This window comes from Microcebus murinus, chromosome 6 (genome assembly GCF_040939455.1).
Source record: "Microcebus murinus isolate Inina chromosome 6, M.murinus_Inina_mat1.0, whole genome shotgun sequence".
NCBI classification, from domain to species: Eukaryota; Metazoa; Chordata; class Mammalia; order Primates; family Cheirogaleidae; genus Microcebus; species Microcebus murinus.
Window position 1 is genome coordinate 61,820,931 of NC_134109.1, and position 21,640 is coordinate 61,842,570.

At 36.6% G+C, this 21,640-nt stretch overlaps 1 protein-coding gene across 2 annotated transcripts in view; it reads right to left on the bottom strand.

Annotated features, from left to right (window-relative positions):
- Positions 1-21,640, bottom strand: part of AKAP6 (A-kinase anchoring protein 6) — a 465,422-nt gene that overhangs the window by 367,203 nt on the left and 76,579 nt on the right. Inside the window, exon 1 of one of the 2 annotated variants that reach the window (XM_012773424.3) lies at positions 297-1,393. The exons of the other annotated variant lie outside the window; for it this stretch is intronic. The gene's annotated coding sequence lies outside the window, so the exon portion shown is untranslated. Of the gene's footprint in view, positions 1-296; positions 1,394-21,640 lie in introns of those variants that run through there. 2 annotated transcript variants of the gene reach the window in all.

Genomic DNA, 21,640 nt, shown 5'->3' on the forward strand with positions numbered 1-21,640 from the left:
GTTTCAAATTGTGGAGACCTATAATATCAATCTTTGTGAATATTTCTCTTGCCCTAATCATGACTATTCAAGCTTGCTTTGCTGTCAAATTAAATTATTCCATTTGAATGAAAACAAACAGTAGGAAAGTGAGCATAAGTCTATACTTTTAAATACTAAAAGTTTTGTATTCTTCCTTTACAAGTCATCTTGCAATAATATTTTTCTAATCACAGAGAAATTTTTTAAAAGCCACTAGACAACAACTTCTGACAATGAAACCGAAAGCATTAGAAAAAGTGCACACAGGTACCCACCGAGTTATAACTCTGGCTCCAAGACGGTGTGAGAGGAGTGATCAACCAGCTTTTTGGAACCCAATAACCCCTCCTATTCCTCCCCCTCATCAAATACTTGTCTGTGGCCACCTTTCCAGCATTAGAGATAATGCCACCTTTATCCCAGCTGCTGTTAAAAATAACATCCATCAAATCCTTTCCCTTACACAAATCCAAAGAAGAGGTAATAATTAAAGTACAAATGCTGAAAGTGGTAACAATTTTAAAGCTTTTTTAAAAAAATTGTGAAAGGATTTTTTCCACATTACTCTTTTTAACCTCCTATAGAAACAGAAGAAAACATGCCATGGATTGCTTACTAACAAGGACTGGTTCTGCTATCGTCCTGTCCACAAGGTTTGGGTTGAAGCCTGATGTTAGCAGAATGTATTCAACTTGAAAAAACAGACACATTTAAATCAGGAGAGTGTTCCTTTGGCCAAATCAGGAAGCAAAAAATCCAGCTACATAGCTATCAAAACTGCCCACCTTCTTCTCCTTCCTCCTATAATTTTCTCTTAATTAGAAGAACAGAAATGCCGGGTATCTGCCGACTGTACTCACTGTAAGTGCTTTTGTCCCTAATAGGGCCCTTCATGATTAAGCGTCTGGCTCCTCCTCTCTTCTCTCTGGTTCTCTTCTTGTGGCCAAACGATATAAAGGCTGGTGTTGGGGCTGCTCCATGCCAGCAGGACACTGTTGCCAGTAGGGCACCAGCTTCATATGCCCTTCGTGGCCTAAATCTCTTGCTAAGAGAAGGCTTTTACTGCTACACAGTCCCACTTTGGAAGCTAAAGTATAAGCTGCAGGACTGTGCAGTTATAGGCAGGCCTTTTGCAAACAAGCAGTGATAAGTGAGCTGAGAAAAAGGAGACAGTTGCCAAAACAAGGATCACTATGGAAAAGAATATTTGGGTGGACAGAGCACATCCAGTCACGGTTTAGATGAATAAGGACTATACTCTCAAAAAAAAACCAAGCAATCCTAAGGCAAGATAAATTAATAGTACTATGTTAACATGACCAGCTGACAAAGCCAACCTGAGCTAAACAGATTCAAGATCTTTCTCTTTTCTCAGGAAGAAACTGTTCTTTCCAAGTAAGAGCATTATCATCATTTGTACAGTTTGATAGGCAGTCTTGTCATCATGTAAAATCAACCCTTAGCCTAAATACTTATTCTCAATCTTTCTGTGCTATAAAAGCAAGTAATTAATACATAATTCAAGTCCAAATTAACAGATTTGCTTGCTACCCAGCACATAATACATACAAAACAGAGGTAGAGAAAATTTTGGTAGGCTTCACTAAGTGTCCTTTTTCTCTCCCTTTGTTTCTTTCTCACATATTCTCATAACCACTCTTCACAGAGCCTGTTCATACAAACATTGAATTTAGAAAGAAAAAATATTCTCTGAACTATTTCAATTTTTGTCTAAGGTTACCTCTCATGATTTTATTGCATTAAGGAAAAAGAAATAAACTCAAGAGGTACACCCTATATCCAACTCCAATATATCAGAAATGGGCTCTGCAAAGAAAAGAAAAAAACAAATTTAATAAATTGCTTCATTAAATGCTGCTGCCTAACCAGATGAATATCGATCTAATTTATCACCTAGTTTTAAATCTTGCTGCCTGCCTACCTGCCTGGCCTCTTGTTGGGTCAAGAGCTGGGAAACTTCAAACAGCTTTAAGCTCTTAAATAGGAGAGCCAAAGACTTGCTGCCAAGTATTAAGTTTAATTTGTACTTAGGGAAAAAAGGGAAAGTGGCTTCTGTAAAATGCTCCTAAGAAAATGTCTATGATTGAGGTCTAATGCCACCTTCTGCTTTGCCCTCTTTCCCTGCTGACCCCAATGCCCTCCAGCACTCACCTGGAGTAACACTGTTAAGTGAGATGATTGTGGTAACCCCAGATTAGTCCTCACCTTTTAATCCTCCTGCAATAACAGGCCAGCCTGAAAGTGGATGTAACTGAGAAGGACTTTAAGTGTACCAGCATGGAAATATCAATAGGGGAGAGCCTAGATGGATTTCCACAGTTTAAAAGATCCTCTTGGTATTATCATTGGTGTTTCCTCTCTCTTTCTTTTTTCACCTTTAATATTTCCTTTATGTACATCTGTGCTCCCAGGCACATGGCCAATTACATCCTGCTAATCACTTAGAGACCACTCATCTTCTCCCAGGTATTCCCTCAAATACCTACTAACTCCTTGCCCAGAACATAGCGTCATCTGTCAGCCATAATACACTTCATCTTCCTCCCTTAACCCTTCCTCCTACCCCTCTCCCCAATTATTAAGATCCTCCTCCTGTGGCAGGGATACCCAGATTGACTTGCTTAGTCACCATGCCTCCTGTGCTTTCTTTCCTCCACTATAGCAGTCAGTTCCTGTCACACAGAGATTCATTTGGCTGCTTCAACCAGTCAGCCACAATGGCACCGTGGTTATTAGCGTGTGGACCTAGATTCAGTGAACACTAATGAGTGTTCATACTTCTCACCCTCACCTCAAGTTGCTAAAAATCACCTTTAAATATTAGGCAGCCACCTTTCTATTGTTTAAGAAAAGGTCTTCAGAGACTAGATTTGCAAAATTCTAATATATAATTTGTACAATTTTATATACTATAATATATATGACTCATTATATTTACCCTCAAGGAAATTATAACTAATAGGGACAGTCTCCTTTTCTCTCTCTCTGTCTCTCTCTCTCTCTCTCTCTCTCATACACACACACACACACATACACACACATGCATATCCTCATTCCTACTGCACAGAAAGGCTATGGCAGAAAAAAAAAAAAAGCCCAGTGAGGCCCCAGTGGAGTGGCATTAATCCTGAGTGGAAGAAAGATAAGTGGGAGTCTTCACTGGAAAAGGTAACATTACAGGTGAGCTTATAAAAATGGGTCTGATTTAGATAGGCAGAGATAGAAAAGAGGTAATGAAGAATTCTAGGCTAGGGAAACTGCATGGACAAAGACACCTCTCAACACCAAGAATCAGGAAATAATTGAGTGTTGAAAGGAACTGGGAGCTTGTTGGGGTCCAGAACAGATGAGACTACAAGGTTAAGTTGCTGCCACAATATAAAAGGGCAGGGAACACCACGCTATGGAGTTTGGAATGAATCTCACAGGGAGCAGGAACTCTAAAAAGATTGTTTAAAAAAAAAAAAAAGAAAGAAAAGAAATTAAAGTTATATCCTAGAATGGTACAGAAAAGTCAGTACATGCCCTCTTATTTACTAAGAAAATGAAATGAGAAATCAGCATTATGGGAGGACCAACATCCATTTTTCCAGGCAAAGACTTCATTAATGCAAAATATAGTCTTAAAATCCTCTTTCTACCCAGAAAAGGGGGGGGAGTGCAGACAGAGAGAGAGAGACAGAGAGAGAGAGAGAGAGAGAGAGAGAGAGAAAATGAATACAAGTCTGACTTTTGGATCAGAATGATTAAAGGAGTTCTGTGCTCTGTCCTACCTACATTAAATATAAAAAGAATTCTCCATTTTTAGTTCTCCATGAACCCTACTTTACAATCTTAGCATCACAGATTTGAAGTGGAAAAATTTTAAGGATCACTTTATGCAATGTTTTTACTTTTTTCCTTGTTCCAAAATTATTTTTAATTAATTAAAAAGTAATATATATTAATTCAAACCTTGTAAAAATAGATAACATTGAAGATAAAGGTCCCTCTCTATCCCCACATTCTTATCCCTAGTCAACAAGTGATAAGAGGCTATTTTTATATTTTGTGACCTCAATACTTAAAGTAGAAAGGAAATGAGCCCTAAGGGAAGAGTCATCTTTAATGATTCTTAAGTCTAATTTAGTTATCTGTATTAATGCAGTAATATAGCAGTGTTTGCCAATCCAGTGCTTACCAGGTGTTAAATTGTCTTTCTACAAAAAGTTGCTACTGGAAAGAAATTGGGAGAGTGCTAGGCAATTTCTGAGTAGAGATAGCCAACTGAATACGCATATCTAATTTTTCTCCCTCCAGAAACCCTACTAACACTACTGAAAGGGGTTTTTTGTTAAGTATAAACACTCAAGAAAGGGAAGAGAAACAGTATTTTGGAAGCTTGAAATTAGATTAACAAGTGATAAGTCTAGGTAACTCAAAAAAACTAAATTTTCAGCCAGCAATGTAGAGAGAAAAGAACCAACATGATTTTCACATCAGAATCCTTAAAGTATGTTGAAATTGGTGGCACCATGTACCTCTGGAAGTGGAAGTAGAGGAAGGGGTATATAGGAAAGAATTAACTTTATCCAAAGACAAGTCTGGCATTTGTCCCTGGCTCCTAGGAGATAACCTCTAAAACCTTGGAGTTTCCCGAGTGTCAGGAATATCTTTGTTATTCATGATGGGGCCCTCAGACCACATGTGATAAGTGTATGTTAATGAGGGAACTCAGGATGGAGGCCAGATAGAAAGACCAACACTGTGATTAAAGTGTTGAGGCTTTGGGCAACACTTTTTTGCCCAACCATTGCCCAATCAATGCCCAATATTGCCCAACATTGCCCAACCATATGGGCAATGATTCAATCAATCATGCTTATGTAATGAAGCCCCAATAAAAACTATGGATGTTGAAGCTCAGGCAAGTTTCCCAAATTGGCAATACTTCATGTGTATTGTCACATCAATAATAGGAAGGCAATGCATCCCTGAGGACCTGGAAGCTTTGTCCTAGTCCCAGCTTTTTCCCTATGTGTTTCTTCCTTTGGCTGGTTCTTATTTGTATCCTTTTGCTATAATAAAACTATACTCATAAGTATAGCACTTTCCTGAGTTCTATGAGGTATTCTAATGTATTACTAAATCCAAGGAAGTCTGTGTGAACTCCCAAATTTATGGCCAACTGGTCTAAAGTGAGGATGGCCCTGGGGACCTACATCAAACTTGCAAACTTGCAGATTTGACAGTCTTGAAGGACTATGTACTTAACCTCAAGTATGGCCTAAGTCTAAATAAAGAGGCAATGGTATGTCAAGAAGATTAAACTTGATCAAAGAATGTTTAAAAATCAGTTAGAACTCCAGGTGTCTCCTTACTTTGTATTTGCTGGGTGGTTGCTCCTATCCCCAATTCAGACAAAAGACTGGAGATTTATTGCTTAGAAAGGATAATTTACAGGTTCTTTGGATTGGCAGATACCAGGAAGAGTTGAGGATAGGAGTATCCTGAAAGTAGGAGGATTAAGTGAATATAGGTATTCTGAGTGTTGAGATCCCCAGTACTCCTCCTGATTTGAATCCTCAAACACTGGCAATAATGCCTTCACTTTCTAGACAAGAAACTAGAAGTTTCCCTTCTAAAAGATCTGATCAGTTCAAGGAGACAAGAAGATATTTAAATTGGCACATCCATATCACCCTACAGTGACATTCAGTCCATAGGCGTACCCAGACATTCAGAGCATCCAATCAGCTTTTTAATCTCCTACTCCTAAATATGAGCAGGCAGTCAAGGATTAGCAAAGATTTACAGAAAACTTTAATAGGAATAACAGAGCCAAAGTAAGCAATAAAAATATTAAACCTGGAAGAAATACACTATACAGGATGAAAATGATTTATGTGAAAAAGAAAGATTATGAGAAATAAGATATTAGGTCCATGAAATAAAAATAGGATGCTATATTTTAAAAGAAACATTTGTAGAACAAAATAGCACTTTGGATAAATTAAAATATGATAGTAAAAATGAAAACCTCAATACATTAGCTTAAAACAAAGTTAAGAAAATCTCACAGAAAGTAAAGTAAAAACATAAATACATATAAATTAGGAGAGAAAAGGTAAAATAATGAGTGACTTATCCAGGAGGTGCAATATCTATATAATAGGAGGTCCTGAAGGCAGGAGGAAAGAAAAAGGAAGAAATCATCAATGAAATCTTTCAAGAAATGAAGGATGAGAGTTTCTAGATTTAAAATACTCAACCTAGTGTAACAGATACACACCAAAAACACATTATTTGAAATCTCAGGGAAACGGGCTTTGGGGTGGAGGTAGAGGCATCCACAAAGGGTCATAAATTAAATTGCTTCGGATGTCTCAGCAGAACACTGAAAGCCAGAAGACAATTGCTTTACTTAAGAAGGAAAAATAATTCTAGCCTAAAATTGTATACCAAGAATAATACAGACTGATAAACAATCAATGTGAGGGTAGAATAAAGATGTTTTCAGACACATATACACAAAAATCACCCCCAAATATCAATCTCCCACACACTAGGGATTTCAGAGGCTATACTCTACCAAAGGAGTAAACCAAGAAAGGAAATCATGCAGAAAATAGGAGGCCTAGCTCCCCAGGATGAAGGGGAAGGAAAATCCCAGGATGGCAGCTGTGTACCAGGCAACAAAGTCTTCCAGTCTGGACTACAATAGGTCAGAAGGCTCCTGGCAAGACTGCTTCAAAAAGATGACATGGAAAGAGAACCTGATGTGAATGAACTTAGCTAGAAGAGATTTTCTCAAGTGATGGAGAATTGGCAGTCAAATTGGAGATAAACACACAGAAAATTAAGCAAATAATAGACTCCAGAAAGAAACAAAAATTTGTACAAATAGAACAAGAATCATATTCCTCTGTGTGGTTTAGCTATAAATTACATTTATATATTCTAAATAATTTAAACATTAAATGTTGCTATAAATCAAATTGCTACATAATTTTACAGGCAGGATGGGGGAATGGAAATTGTGCATCTGTGCACACATGTGCACATGTACCCTTATGAGAAAGAGTAAGAGAGAGAGAGAGACAGGGTGCAGGAACAAGCTAAATAAATTCTCATTTTTCATGTTGAAAAGTCAATAGATAAAGCTAAGAAAAAAATGTTCAGGAAGTAGCCATACCATCCTATTGTTTCAAGATGGAGATAGTTACCAAAAGAATCAGCTAAAAGATGGAAATTAGTTGCCTCTGGAAAATGGGAGATGGAAAAGAAGAGGGCCTGGGAACTATTTTTTGTCTTAAGGAACCTCAGAACTACTGGACTTAACTACCTGTATGCAAACATAAAACTTAAAAATACCTAGATTAAAAAATTAAAGGGTTTCATTTTTTCAGGACAGGGCTTTAATACTCAGAGGTGCATTGAGCATTTCCAAGTAGTGGATAGGAACACAGGGTGCCATTAGTTTCCACACTTATTTTATTATGAAAAAGAAATATTTTTTTCTTTTGTTTTTTATAAAGACTGTCATAAGACTGGGTAGGGTACAACTCAGTTGATGCTAAATTTAAAATGCTAATTCAAAATTGTGCCTACCCCTTCGTAAAACACTGTATTTTTTAATACAAAATGCTCACTGTGACTCAATTCAATAATAAGGTTGTATTTGTTTCACCCAAATACTCCCTTTAAGAAAGGGCTTCCTATGAACTAAACCTGACCTCATGATGAAAACCATAGATGATTAAGTAATCAAGTTGAAGGTAAGGTTATTTCATTATTTGTCCCACGAGTAGCTCTATCATGGAGTGAATAACTTTTATTTTTGAAGACAACTGAATCAGGCTGAGATATCAAATAATGAATTAAGCCAAAGCTTTCAACTAACATTACCTTTTGCTTTTGCTTTCATGCTGTAACATGAGAACACATCAAATAACTACCCACACTGCTATTCTTTCATAAACAGAAGGCATTTTACGGGTGATGAACTCTCATAAAGACTGGGATTTTCAAAAGCATTATTCCTATTCACTATTATTTCCTACTCACCCTGAACTCCTAGACATGCAAAAAGAGTTTTCTTTAGAAGACTCTGCTCAGGTTAAAAAATACTAATGGGAGATGGCACGAGCTCTTAATATTTAAAGATCTGATGAGATCAGAGATCCTCCCTCTGAATGTTCTTTATTAGAAAAAGAATAAAAAAGACCTTATACCATGCTGAAACAATTTCAGTGATGTAGAACCTATTTTAAATATTTTACAATGGTTTTGCTTAAAATTCATCAAGTTCACTAAATAGTCAAGCATTTCAGCCCAATCAGCCATCTAAGGAGGGTATCTGATAAAGTATGACTTGTTCCCAAATGAATTGGTGTTTTGAAAAATAATCCCTAGAACAAATAAAATTTATATATCATGGGCCTTTAAAGAAAAATAAAATACACATTTTCTAGTGGAAAGTAGATAGTACAAGCACATAAGTATTTTTGTTCTGTTTGTGCTAGCAGATAAGAAAAGCATGAAACATGAACCAGCTTAGCATAAATTTACCTTCTTTGAAATTTTGCCTCTTTTTTAAATAATTATTTATTCTCTTGCTTAATGAAATAAATAGCAATAATGGGAAATGCTGAGTAAGAACTAATAACTTAAAAACCTCTAAAAAGAACCCAGCAAGATTTCTTATCAACCCTAGAAAATTAGTTATGGATTGATTATTACCAGATACTTTGCCAGGTTTTTCATTCAGCAAAGTCAGAAAAAAGATTTTATTTGTTTAAATTAAGGGCCTCCCTGAATCACAGGAATATAAGGGGCAAAATCCTGAACACCATAATAGGCCAAACCATATTCTCTCCCCTCTGCCATAAGAGTGCTAAGGCCTAAGTTAACAGCAAAAAATCCTTCATCCATTCAATTTTATCACTTACCACTAACCATGGTGTAGCTGTGGTGTGGAAGGAAGGAAACAGCAGTTTCTAAGAGATGTCATATTTCTGAGCCTTTTGCTTCTTGCTCTCCTTAGGTAAGGCTTGGTTAAGACTTCAACATCCAAGCACTTGAGCAGCTGGCTGCCATCCAAGAATGATTCAGATGGCTTGGAAACTGAGTGTGCCCTAAACTTTTTATTTTAATTTTTCATATCTTTCTTTTTGTTAGCAATAGTTTTACATAATCGATATTATACTTATAAACAATTGGTCCTTCTCAATAGGCTCTAGAAATCATCTGTTTACAATTTTTCAATTAATGCTTCACAATCATAGTCATCACATGACATGGCTACTTTTGGTCTTACTGAGTCATTTGCAGCCAAATACAAATAAATCTCAGTCAAATTCTGTTTGCCATAACCTCTATTCATTGTGCTCTTTGCCCTGATCCTATAATTATTAATAGTTCTGCATGATTCAGACATGAATTTGGATATTTAAGGTCCTTTGAGTTTCCTTAACAAGAAATGGTAGCTCATCTGCCTAAAAATGAATAATCTAGAATATTTCATTAACATTCAGTTGACTCAGTTTTAAATAAGAACATTTGGGATGACCTTTAATTAAGCTGGACTATATAAGGTGAGAGTTTTATTTTTCTGTTTTATTTTATTTTTGAACATTATGTAAAACACAAACAGCTGAGAGAATTTTTTTTCTCCACTTTAATGTGCAAAATAACATGAAAATTTAAAAGAAAACAAATGTAAACAGATTTATAGGGAGACAGAGGAATATACTGCCCTGACAGTTTTATGTATACTATAGCTTAATGTGAAAAAAGTTATTTATTGAGCATCTCACTACTTGTTTGGCATTCACTTGTTGTGTTCTGACAAACAAGTGAGTCAACATGTGTTGACCCTCCACCCGCCAGAAACTTCAAGTCCAGAAAAGGAGGAACTGGCAGCTTCTGTGTATATTTACTTTTCAACTGAACTGTAAAGAGAACTAGTTTGGAGAAAAACTAATCTTGAACGAAAAGAACAAGACTCTGTACTTTTAAACCAAGAAACCAAGTTTCTCAGCCTAATATTACCAAAAAAAAAAAGAAGAAAGAAAGAAAGAAAGAAAGAAAGAAAGAAAGAAAGAAAGAAAGAAAGAAAGAAAGAAAGAAAAAAAAAAAAAAAAAAAGGTATCTGCCTATCACTTCACAGGGATCTCGTTACACGGTTTATATTTAACCTTGTTAAAATATGACAAGATCTATATATATTTAAATATAACAAGGTTTATATTTTAACAGGATCTCAATGTTCAGACAAGATTACTACAAAATTTAGAATATTTATGTTTATGATGGCAGAACATTTTAAAATACCATCTTGAGTTCAGACTATGAAGCAGTCACTTATATTAAGTAACACTGGTTTTTATTATTCAAAAAGTAATCAAGAAAAAATAGACAAATTGGACTTCATGAAAATTTAAGAATTTTGTTCATCAAAAGACAATATCAACAGAGTAAAAAGACAACCCACAGAATAGGAGAAATATTTGCAAATCATATATCTATGAGAGATTAGTAACCAGAATGTATAGAAAATTTCTATAACTCAACAACAAAAAAACAAATAAACTAATTCAAAAATGTACAAAGGACTTGCATAAACATTTCTCCAAGGAAGATATATAAATGGCCAAGAAGCACATACAAAAAGATGCTCAACATCACTAATAATTAGAGAAATATAAATCAAAACCACAAGATACCACCTCATACCCATTAATGTGGCTACTATCAAAAAAGCCCAGAAAATAACAAGTGTTGGCAAGGATATGGAGAAATTGGAACCTAAATGGATCTGGAGAATGGGAACATAAAATGGTACAACCACTGTAGAAAATAGTATGCAGTTCCTCAAACAATTAGAGTTCCCATATGATCCAGCAATTCAACTTCTAGTTATATACTCAAAAGGATTGAAAACAGGGTCTTAAAGAGATATTTCTATACCCATGTTCATAGCAGCATTATTCACAATAACTAAAAAGTGGAAGCCACCCTAGTATACATTGAGAGATGAACGGATAAACAAATTGTGGTATTTTTATACAACAGAATATTATTCAGCCTTAAAAAGGAAGGAAATTCAAACATACACTACAACACAGATGAATATGAGGACATCACGCTAAGTGAAATAAGTCAGTCACAAAAAGTCAAATACTGTATGATTCCACTTACACAAGGTACTTAGAGCAGTCAAAGTCATATGGACAGTCAGTAAAATAGTGGTTGCCAGGGGTTAAGGGGAGAGTGAAATGGGGAATTATTGTAATGGCATAAACTTTCCATTTTACAAGATACAATGAGTTATAGAGGTGAATGGTGGTGATAGTTGCACAACACTGTGAATGTATTTAATGCCACTGAACTATACACTTGAAAACAGTTAAGATGATAAATTTTGTTAGATATTTTTACTACAATTTTTTAAAAATAGGGGGAAAAAGCTCTGGGAAGTAATTAAGGGAATGTTGTTAGTAACAGAAGTATGGATGGATCAAAATATTTGTAGGTCTAAACTTTATCAGCAAAGTTAACATCAGGTGTCAAGTTGATACATAAATTGATTTTAATTAAAAGACAATTCAGGATACAACTTTTAAAAAGGTAATTAAAAGTCTTAAGATAACAAAGGCAATTCCCAAATACTTATTGAGTATGTGCTCAATTAAGGCACTGGTATAGGCATACAAACACAAATTTTAAGAAATGCATGTGCATTGCCTATAATAACATTGTGGGATGACATCATCCAATGGCTTATTGAGGGTCTTCTGTACCCATATAATGTATTATATCTCCCAAAGAATTAATAATCATGCTAATTTAGCTCTCTCTTCTTTTTTTTTACTTTTTTCCATCAGTAACACCAGTTATGTCTGTGTCTATGAAATACTGAAGGAAAAAAATATTCAAAAATCTCATTGGATTATAATTGGATTCATTAGCTCTATTCAAAACTGACTAGAGGCCGGGCGCGGTGGCTCACGCCTGTAATCCTAGCACTTTGGGAGGCCGAGGCGGGAGGATTGCTCAAGGTCAGGAGTTCGAAACCAGCCTGAGCGAGACCCCGTCTCTACCAAAAATAGAAAGAAATTAATTGACCAACTAAAAATATATATACAAAAAAAAAAAAAATTAGCCGGGCATGGTGGCGCATGCCTGTAGTCCCAGCTACTTGGGAGGCTGAGGCAGGAGGATCGCTGAGCCCAGGAGATTGAGGTTGCTGTGAGCCAGGCTGACGCCACGGCACTCACTCTAGCCTGGGCAACAAAGTGAGACACTATCTCAAAAAAAAAAAAAAAAAACTGACTAGAGAGTTAAAAAATACATAATATAATTGCTTGTGCTTTGAAGTAAACATACATCTAATTTAGTTATCTGAACAAATGCAAGTTTAACCCAGTACATTAGTCTGGCAAGTTATTCAAGGTCATGCGCTCCTTATGGTAAAACTAAATAGAGATCTAAATTGTCTAGAAGCTTCAGTTTGGTCATTCTCTCTTTTTAACTTGGCTATAAAGTGGAGTAACTTCAAAATGTTTCCTTAATGTTTTGTGTCATCTTAATAAACACTACCTAAATAATAAGGGTAAAATATATTAATATAGATGAAAATATCTTCTCTGGGGTAGAGCTATGTCGAGCTACTTGAATGAGCTTTTTCTCACTCAAATGCAAACAAAAAGACTAATTCATTCAGCTGCAAAATTTCATAAGGTGGAGCTCTGACAACTAGCAGAACAAAATGTTATGACCAGATGATATGGAGATTCTAATGTGAATATAGATAATATTTAGAGCATCATTTCCCAAAACATGTTCTACATGATACTGGTCCGGCAAAGTACTTATAAGAAAATATTTAGAGGCTGACACTTCTGGGAAACACTGCTTACACACACACCCTATGGAAGATGCACAGCACACATTAGCTCCCAGGAGTTTTCAGAAAGAAACTTGTTAATTTTATATAATTCAGTCTTTTCCAAACATATTTTTCTGCATTAACAGAATCACTACTCCTTGGTACACACTTTAGGGAACGATACTCTAGAAAACTCCAAGTATTTTTTGTATATGAATACAAATGTAGTTTCTAGACTACATATAGTCAAAAGCAAGAGGCCTTTCTTACCCTGCCTCTGAGCCCTTTGACCTCAGCAGTCCCTACCCCTTCATGCCCAGGCTGACCCAGCCTCAAGCTACCAGAATAAAAGAAGAAAAGACTATAAGTTGTGCTGATTTCCCATTTTATTTGCCTTTTCATTTCAACTCTGAATATTTCATTCTGTTTTTGATAAGCTTGTGTCCCTTTCAACATTTTCTTCATTTCAGATGGGGACTCTATTTCTGGCATTCTAGATACTGGCTAGCAAAATCCATGACTACCTTTCAATACCAGCCTCTTTCATGCTCAGTGTCTAGCTTTTCCCTTTGATCCTGTGCATAGGCCTGTCAGTTCTGGTCTGTCTTTACTTTGGGATCATCCTTCTGCCTGTGATAAAATTAATAAAGGCAACTCCCAAACTGCAACAAGGAGGATGTGCTCTATAGAGACAGAGAAATCGAACAATGTTTCTTGCCACTTGGATTCACCCATCAATCAATGAAGAAATGCTCAAAGACCTCCTCCTCTCCTCAAGACATTATGCTAAGAGCTGTAGAAAAGTCAGCAAAAAGTATACTGGCAAGGCACTTCACTTTAGTTATGTTTTGGGGATCAACTGGCTCAGGAAGCAAGGGAAAAACTTGTGGTTCAATAACTGTGATGTTCCACCATTCCATGGCTATATGTTACAAGGATTTAAGAACTGTTTTCCCTGAATGCTTTCTTTTGTAAGACTATACTTTACCTGTTTAATGCTATTCTTACATAATATCTTTTGTTGATGAATACAATGAACTGCTAAGAAGAAAGGCAATTTAAACAGTATATCCACTCTTAAGGACCTCTGGATAGCCTCCACAGTAGAATCTAGGAGCCACTGTATATAAAAAGACATGTTGTGAGATTGATTACCTTATTTATAATGAAAACCTCCAATATCAAGAAGATTAAAGCAAAAGCACAATGTCTACACCTACTCTCAGCCCACCCAACCATCCTTTTTCTTTAATCAAAGACATTTGTAAGAAATACAGGTCAAGGCAGGTTGCTGCATCCATGGTGCATCTTACTGAAGATCTACTAGGTATATGGGCACACTGGCATATATTGATTCATTTCAGGGGGATCATTTCCTAGAGACTTGAACAGTGTGACTGTTGGAAGCTCCCTTGGAGTATTCAGCAATGAATTTTTAGATTCATTTCCAAAGAACTCAATAGAGCCACAAAGGAAAGTGAGTGGTAATATTCCTTTGGCTACAACATCTGATAAAGTAGAGTCCCTTCATAGAATGCATAATATCTACATTATTTTATGTAAACATAGCTTGCCCAAAGATGACCTTCAGAGTTAACATTATAAAAGGGGATAGTAGGGCCAAGCACAGTGGTTCATCCCAGCACGTTGGGAGGCCAAGACAGGAGGATTTCTTGGGGCCAGGAGTTCTAGACCAGACTGAGCAACATAGCAAGATGCTGTCAGCTACTCAGGAGGCTGAGGCAGGAGGACTGCTGGAGCTCAGGAGTTTGGTTATATCAACTAATCATCCTATACGTGCAGCCTTTCACCAGCATCATCCTCATCATGGATAAGAGAGCCCCACCCTTCACCAATATCCATTCACTAAGCCATGATCCTCATTCCCACTCCAAGGCCATCAGAGTAAAGGAACAAAGATGATCTTCCTTCCCTACATATACCTACTTGGAGGTATTTTAAACTACAGCAAAATAATAGCGCTGATTATAATAACAGACTAAAGTCAAGTTACACTCAATTTACTTATACTCTCAGGAAAAACTCCACAGCAGATACCTAAGTTCTCATTCTTATGCTTAGAGAGGTTCCTTATCTATCCATTGAAAATTAAATGAGCTCCCAATAGTTAAAGTCATCACCAAAAACAATCCTGTCTGTTACTCTAAACACTGAAAACATTTTTGTACAAATATTGTTGCTAATCTGAGCCTGATTCCTTTCTTTTAATCATTTTTAAGTCTCTAGCCCTATTGAGTCAGTCATTTCAAAGTTTAATTCACAAGTAATACAATGACTACTTTTATAAGATAATGCAACATTTGAAGACTCATTAAAATTTTTATTGTATCCCTCAACAGACTTTTGTTTTTTCCCCCTCCTTCCTGTTCATTTCCAGTTGAATAATCCTGGCTCTCAGCCAGCCAAAGTCTTGGAGAAGATCTTGCTCAGCCACCCACTCCTCACTGCTAGCCATGGTGTGCAGAACAGTAACTTTTACTCACATTGCGACAACTCCTATCTTCTTAGAAGTTTTTCAGCCTCCTCTGTTTTGTAGTTTTGGGGGAGTTAGTTACAAGGCCAATGATTTGTGTAGTTAACAGAGGATTCTGACATCCCCCGGAAAGAGCCTAATCATGTGGCACTTTTCTGCACATCACCTGGCAATAAACACCATCTGCAGTCCAGCAAGGAAACTCTTTGCTGGACCTGGGGGTTTTTCTGGTGCCTTACCTCCTATCAGGCATTAAAAACAATTATTTTAACAAGATGCATCCTACCTAGCAGTGTAGAAAACCTGTTTGCTCCAGGTCAGCAGCTCCCAATCCAGATCCCTTGGGAATTTTATTTGGTTTATGTGTGCTTATGGAGTTTAGTAATAAGAGATGGGTTTTATGCCATTGCTCTGAGATTACCTGGTACCATCTGTTAGAGAGCCATTAAATCTAAAGCTATGGGTTTCCTAAAAACCACTAGGAACTGGAATAAGATTGAAAGAGAAATCATAAAGTAAAACAAAGGAAGAAGTAGAAAAACTGAGAAAAATCTCAAACCATCTCACCAACATGAAGTGAATATCAGTTTTAAGAGCTCTGCTGCACCTCTGTTCAGATCAGCCTTCCCAGGTTCCTCTTAAGGCCTGGCTAAGTAGGCTCAGCCTCTGCCCCCACCTTCATTGCTCTGTCAAGGCTGAGGCTCCTTTCTGTGCCTATGTGGGGGACCTCCTCAGACACAGTTGGGCTGGAGAGCTGATGCAGCCCAGGCCTGAGAACAGTGGGGACTGGATGGTTTGTCTAATTCTCTGAACATAAACTTGGCAGGAGACTCGCTGAGTTACTAAGCAACTGAATATCTGACATGAAGCCTTTTAACAACCTTTTCCATAGATCACTAAAAGTTCCCAGAACAAATTCATGTCTGGTCTAGTGAAGAAAGAATAAGGAAACAGAGGTGGCCAAGAGGGGGATGGGGAGAAGAAAGCCAAGAGGGCAAAAGGAACCAGTATGTCCTTGTGACATGTGGAAGCAGGAAGAAGAAGGCACATAAATGGAGGTACTTGTATAAGAGTTGGAGGAACTCAGGGAAGGAGAATGTGAATAAAATATGGCACAAAATGATTCTAGAATGGCACTTGCTGTTAAGCTCTGGGAAACAGTCTTACAGAAAAAAGAAAAGAAATTCTAAGATTTTCATTTCTTATATAAAATTATGGGTCCTTCCTCCATTTTGTTATAATCATTCCCACTCAAGCACTCATCTCAAGTACATGGCTGTCACAAAATCTGTAAGGATGGGAAGCTAACAGCTTTGACAACTTCATAAAGACAGACAGGAGTGACTTGGAAAGTTCTCTCTATATAACAATGTCCTGGGCAAGCTGCCCCTCCAGGTTCACACTCTACCCTTCTTTACTCTGTTCTCTGCCCCTGGTACAGACAGTGAGGGGATGAACAGCTGGAGATTTTTAAAACAATAATAAACTGACCAAAAGTCAACCTGCTTTTTATTAACACCATGGCTAAAATTCTAAAACCAAGAATTGTAGTTTTTATAATACATATTAATATGCAGGCCTCAAATTATCTCTTTCTCTCTTTTTAAAATGTACTTTTTGAAAACATTGTATTCTTAAGAGAGCTTCCAGTTACACCATCAGCCCTGATACACAGAGCGTCAACTGCAAACACTCCTTTCCAGGATAAGTTCTAAGGGTCCAGAATCACTGAAGCTTGCTGCAGCAGTTTCTTCCTGTAGCTCCCAGAGTACTACTACATATCTCTTGTTTTATTAGAAACCGTGATAGACACAAGAGGAAGAACCAAAATTTGAGTTATATCAATTCTGTCATTCTGCATGGACACTTGGAATTTTTTTAAATTCATGTTTAAAATTTAAAGCAGTAAAACAGAATGTGAACTGCAATGTCTAATATTTTGGTAAATGCAAAATTTGCAAATTTTAGATCATACATGAAATATTTTACTGAATTTGAATAACTTTAACATTGTAATTAATCTCTTTATTTTTAATTACATGTTACAAAACTTAAGGATGAATCAAGAAAACAGAGATTATGACTGATTATTATTGAAAATAATTTTGTCCTATATGAGCAGAGGATGAGAGTCAAAAACACCACTGCCAGTATGGAGCAGGTGAATGGTCTCCTCTGCCCTCTGGCTTCAAATTAGGTTTATAGGGGACGACTGGCCCAAGATCAGGAAAGAAGAGTGAGGTTAAGGCATTTATCCGTTCCCCTCCCTATAGGCTTGCTCTGGTCTGGCAATATCCTTTGACTTTGACCAGAGGTCACAGCTCTTGTCAGAGGTTCTCTTCAGACAGCTAGTTCTCAATATTCATATTTATTTTCTCTCTCTCTTTCTCTCTCTCTCTCCCCCTCTCTCCTGAATTATAATAATTGCTTGCCCCTCTTGCCAGTTCAGACCCTTGGGTGGAAAGGCACTGCCCTCACCCCTTACTAGCCTAAGAATACTGCACTACTTCCTGTACTTTTCCTACACTCTGCCCACACCTTTGTAAATTTAGTTTCTAAATTCTGAAAATGACCCAATTTGTATGTATCAACGATTTCCTGCTGAGACCCTGACTAATATATATCCTTACTCCTCATAACCCCAATTTTCATCACTCTTCATTATCCTAAACCTCAAATGGAAAATTTTCTCCTCCTTAAATATGTATATTCTAATTCCATGGGTTCTTAGGATCATGTAAATTGAGCAGTTGATATTAATTGTTTAATTTCAGTTTTACTGTTCAGGGAAGGAAGGCAGAATATCACAGTATGTGCACTTAGCTAAGGAATCTCCTACAGCACAGCCTCTAAAAGTCACCCTCCCTTTTCAAATGCTAGCCAGTCAACTCATAAAAATACAATCTGACAAATTGTCTAATATAGCACATGCCACCCCCACAAAAATCACTTCAGTATTTTGCTGCTTCTCTAAAAAATGGGGACTAAGAGCATACAAGTCATACCATCTCTGCAAATTAAATTTATACATTCTAGGATTAATCAAACCTTTTATCATTTTAAAGTGGCTAATCTTACAGATAATGGAAAGAATTAATTCCAGGCAGTACTGACTTCCATCTGTCCAAATCGCCTACATTTCATTTCATCCTTTTCTATTTTTTTTTCCTTTTTTTTTTTGTATTTCAGCATAATATGGGGGTACAAATGTTAAGGTTACATACATTGCTATTGCCTTCCCTCTCCCCTCGAGTCAGAGCTTCAAGTATGTCCATCCCCCAACAATGCACATTTCACTTATAATGTATATATATAAGCCCATCCCCTCCCCCCCACCTGCCCGACACCTGATAAATGTTTTTTTGTTTGTTTGTTTTTTAACATTTTGGTTAGATTTTATAACTTTGCCTTTACCTAGCAAAGGTTAGAGGTATGCCCTTCCCCTCCACACTGTTCACCACATCCCTCAGATGTAGGTCTATCTCTAATTACAGAAATGCAAATCAAAACCACAATGAGATATCATCTAACCCCAGTGAGATTGGCCCATACCAAGAAATCCCAAAACAACAAATGCTGGTGAGAATGTGGAGAGACAGGAACATTCTTACACTGCTGGTGGGACTGCAAATTAGTGTACCCTTTGTGGAAAAGAATTTGGAAATACCTCAGACAGCTAAAAATAGAAATACCATTTGACCCAGCAATAGCATTATTAGGCATCTACCCAAAAGAGCATAATACATTTTATTATAAAGACATCTGCACCCGAATGTTTATGGCAGCACAATTCACTATTGCAAGGATGTGGAAACAACCCAAGTGCCCGTCAGTTCATGATTGGATTATTAAAATTTGGTATATGGTTACAATGGAATATTACTCAGTTCTAAGAAATGACAGCAAGCTAGCACTGCTTATATTATCCTGGATTGAGCTTAAGCCCATTATCCAAAATGAGGTGACACAAGATCAGAAAAATGGGTTCCACATGTACTCGCCATCACATTGGCACTGACCCATTTCATCCTTTTCTGAGGTAACTGCAACTATAATGATGACTAAACGACTCTACAAAAAATTTTTCTTAGACTAAAGAATATTTTTATTAATATTATTTCAAAAAATGTTTTATGGGCTAAAAAGGCACATTCATTGAAATTCAAAGGATATTGATTCTCTGGCCTGCTAATGTTTAACATGACTTAAGTAACTTCATAGTATGAGAACTTGACCTCAGAGTGCCAACCAAACTCAAGCAAGAAAACTTAGAATTATATGTAGCAAAAAATAAAACCATGTAATTTTTGCATTGACAAATAATTCGTCAATCTGATTTGACCCATATGTGATTACCCAGAAGAGAATTTGGTGGTGGGAAGGGCAGCAGAAGATACAATTACCATGGCTAATCTATATCGATAAAAATGAGAGCTACAGTTGAACAACAACAAAAGCAATAGCAATAGCAATAATAATAGTTAATACTTACATTATGTTTACTATGTATGTAAGGCACTCTTTTAAATGATTTTCATGCATTGATTCACTTAATCCTCAGAGCAATTTCAGAAGTTAGATCGCTATTACTGTTCCCATTTTACAGATGAAGAAACTGAGACTCAAGAGTTTAACTGCCAATGACTACAATCTAGAAAGCTAGTTAAGTAACAGAGCCCAGCGTTGGCTCTGGGCTCACACATCTAGTCACCATAATATACCATTTTTACTGGAACTTGGGAACACAGTCCTTTTAATGGTGTGCAATTTGAAAAAATACAATCGGCTTAATAACATGAATTCCATTTAATCTTTGTTTCTCTTTCAGGAACAACAACTAAAAATGGGAACTGAGGTATCCCAAGAGAATTCTTACTGTCATAACATTTTTGAGGTCATGAGAGCAGCATCAACATCTTGGGACCTAGTTTTGTCAAGAAGAAAAGAAAATCAATAACCTAGTTCAGTAATTCTCATCATTTGGGAGGAAATCAAGAACCCCTTTGTGATTCTGTTTACAGCTATGGTCCCTGTGTCCAGAAAATGTCTGCTTTGCATTTAATTTCAAAGAGTTTGCAGAAGCCTTGATGCCCATCCATAGGCCACAGGCCCTCTTCTTAGATGATTTCTGAATCTAAAATGCTGTATACTTAGAGGAAAAAAGAATCAACCACCTGACTAATATTAAGCAACTATCATGTACAAAACACTGTGCTGGATCTTGTGTGGAGAATACAAGAAAAGATATCATATAATCCTTACTTTCAAAGATCTTTATAATCTAGTTTGTAAAATAGGACAAAAGTAGGAATATTAACTTCTCCAGGTACTCAGAAGAAAGAAATATCACTGCTAACTTGAGTTGTCAAGCAAGGCTTCAAAAGAGGACGTGAAATATAAACTAAACTAAAGAAATAATTAAGATTGGAGAGAAAATAGGAAAAGACATTTGATATCAGGAAATATTATAATAGAATTCTTCATTTTAACACTTGACTAAATTTGTGAGCTGATAAATATAATTTTACGAAAAAAGCTATATGTCAACTATAATTAAGAATCTTATTTTCCTACCAGATAGTGTGCTTCATGCTATATCAGTACCAATTAGGTCACCTCAGTGTAGCTATCTGTGGGATAGCTGGGATATCCAGCTATCACACAACTAGAAGCCCTTGGCCTTCCCTCTCAGAAGCCAACTAGAATGTGCATTGCACTGTTAACCTTGATGAGAATATCTGTCAATAGAAATTGGCTTGAAGCTCTTAACTTATTTCCCTATGGCCAGAGGAGAGAACACATAGAAATTTATTTTGATTCCAAGGTGGCTTTGTATCTCATTAGCAATCCTAGGAGCCTCCACCCTTTTCATTCAACTGTCAACAGTTCTTGATATTCTGAATAAAGAAGCTGTCCAAACTGGGATTAAAAAGAAGAGGAACGAAAAAAAAAAAAAAAAAAAAACCACTGTTCCCTTTCTCAGATTCCATGTGAAGGTGCTGAGCTAGCTCAACTCCCTAGAGAGCTCCCTTTTTATTTTCTTTGTAATTCTGGTCACAATTCAGGGTTCAGGCATTTGCATCATGAGGCTTGATTCCTGCTGCAATTCTTTCCAACAAAATACAACACAGAAGGACAGGGTGTATTTGAAATTCTGATAGAGTCAATGTTGACTTGATTGGAAAATTCTAAAAATTAGAATTAAAGTCTGAAGGGAGACAGATTAAGTTACT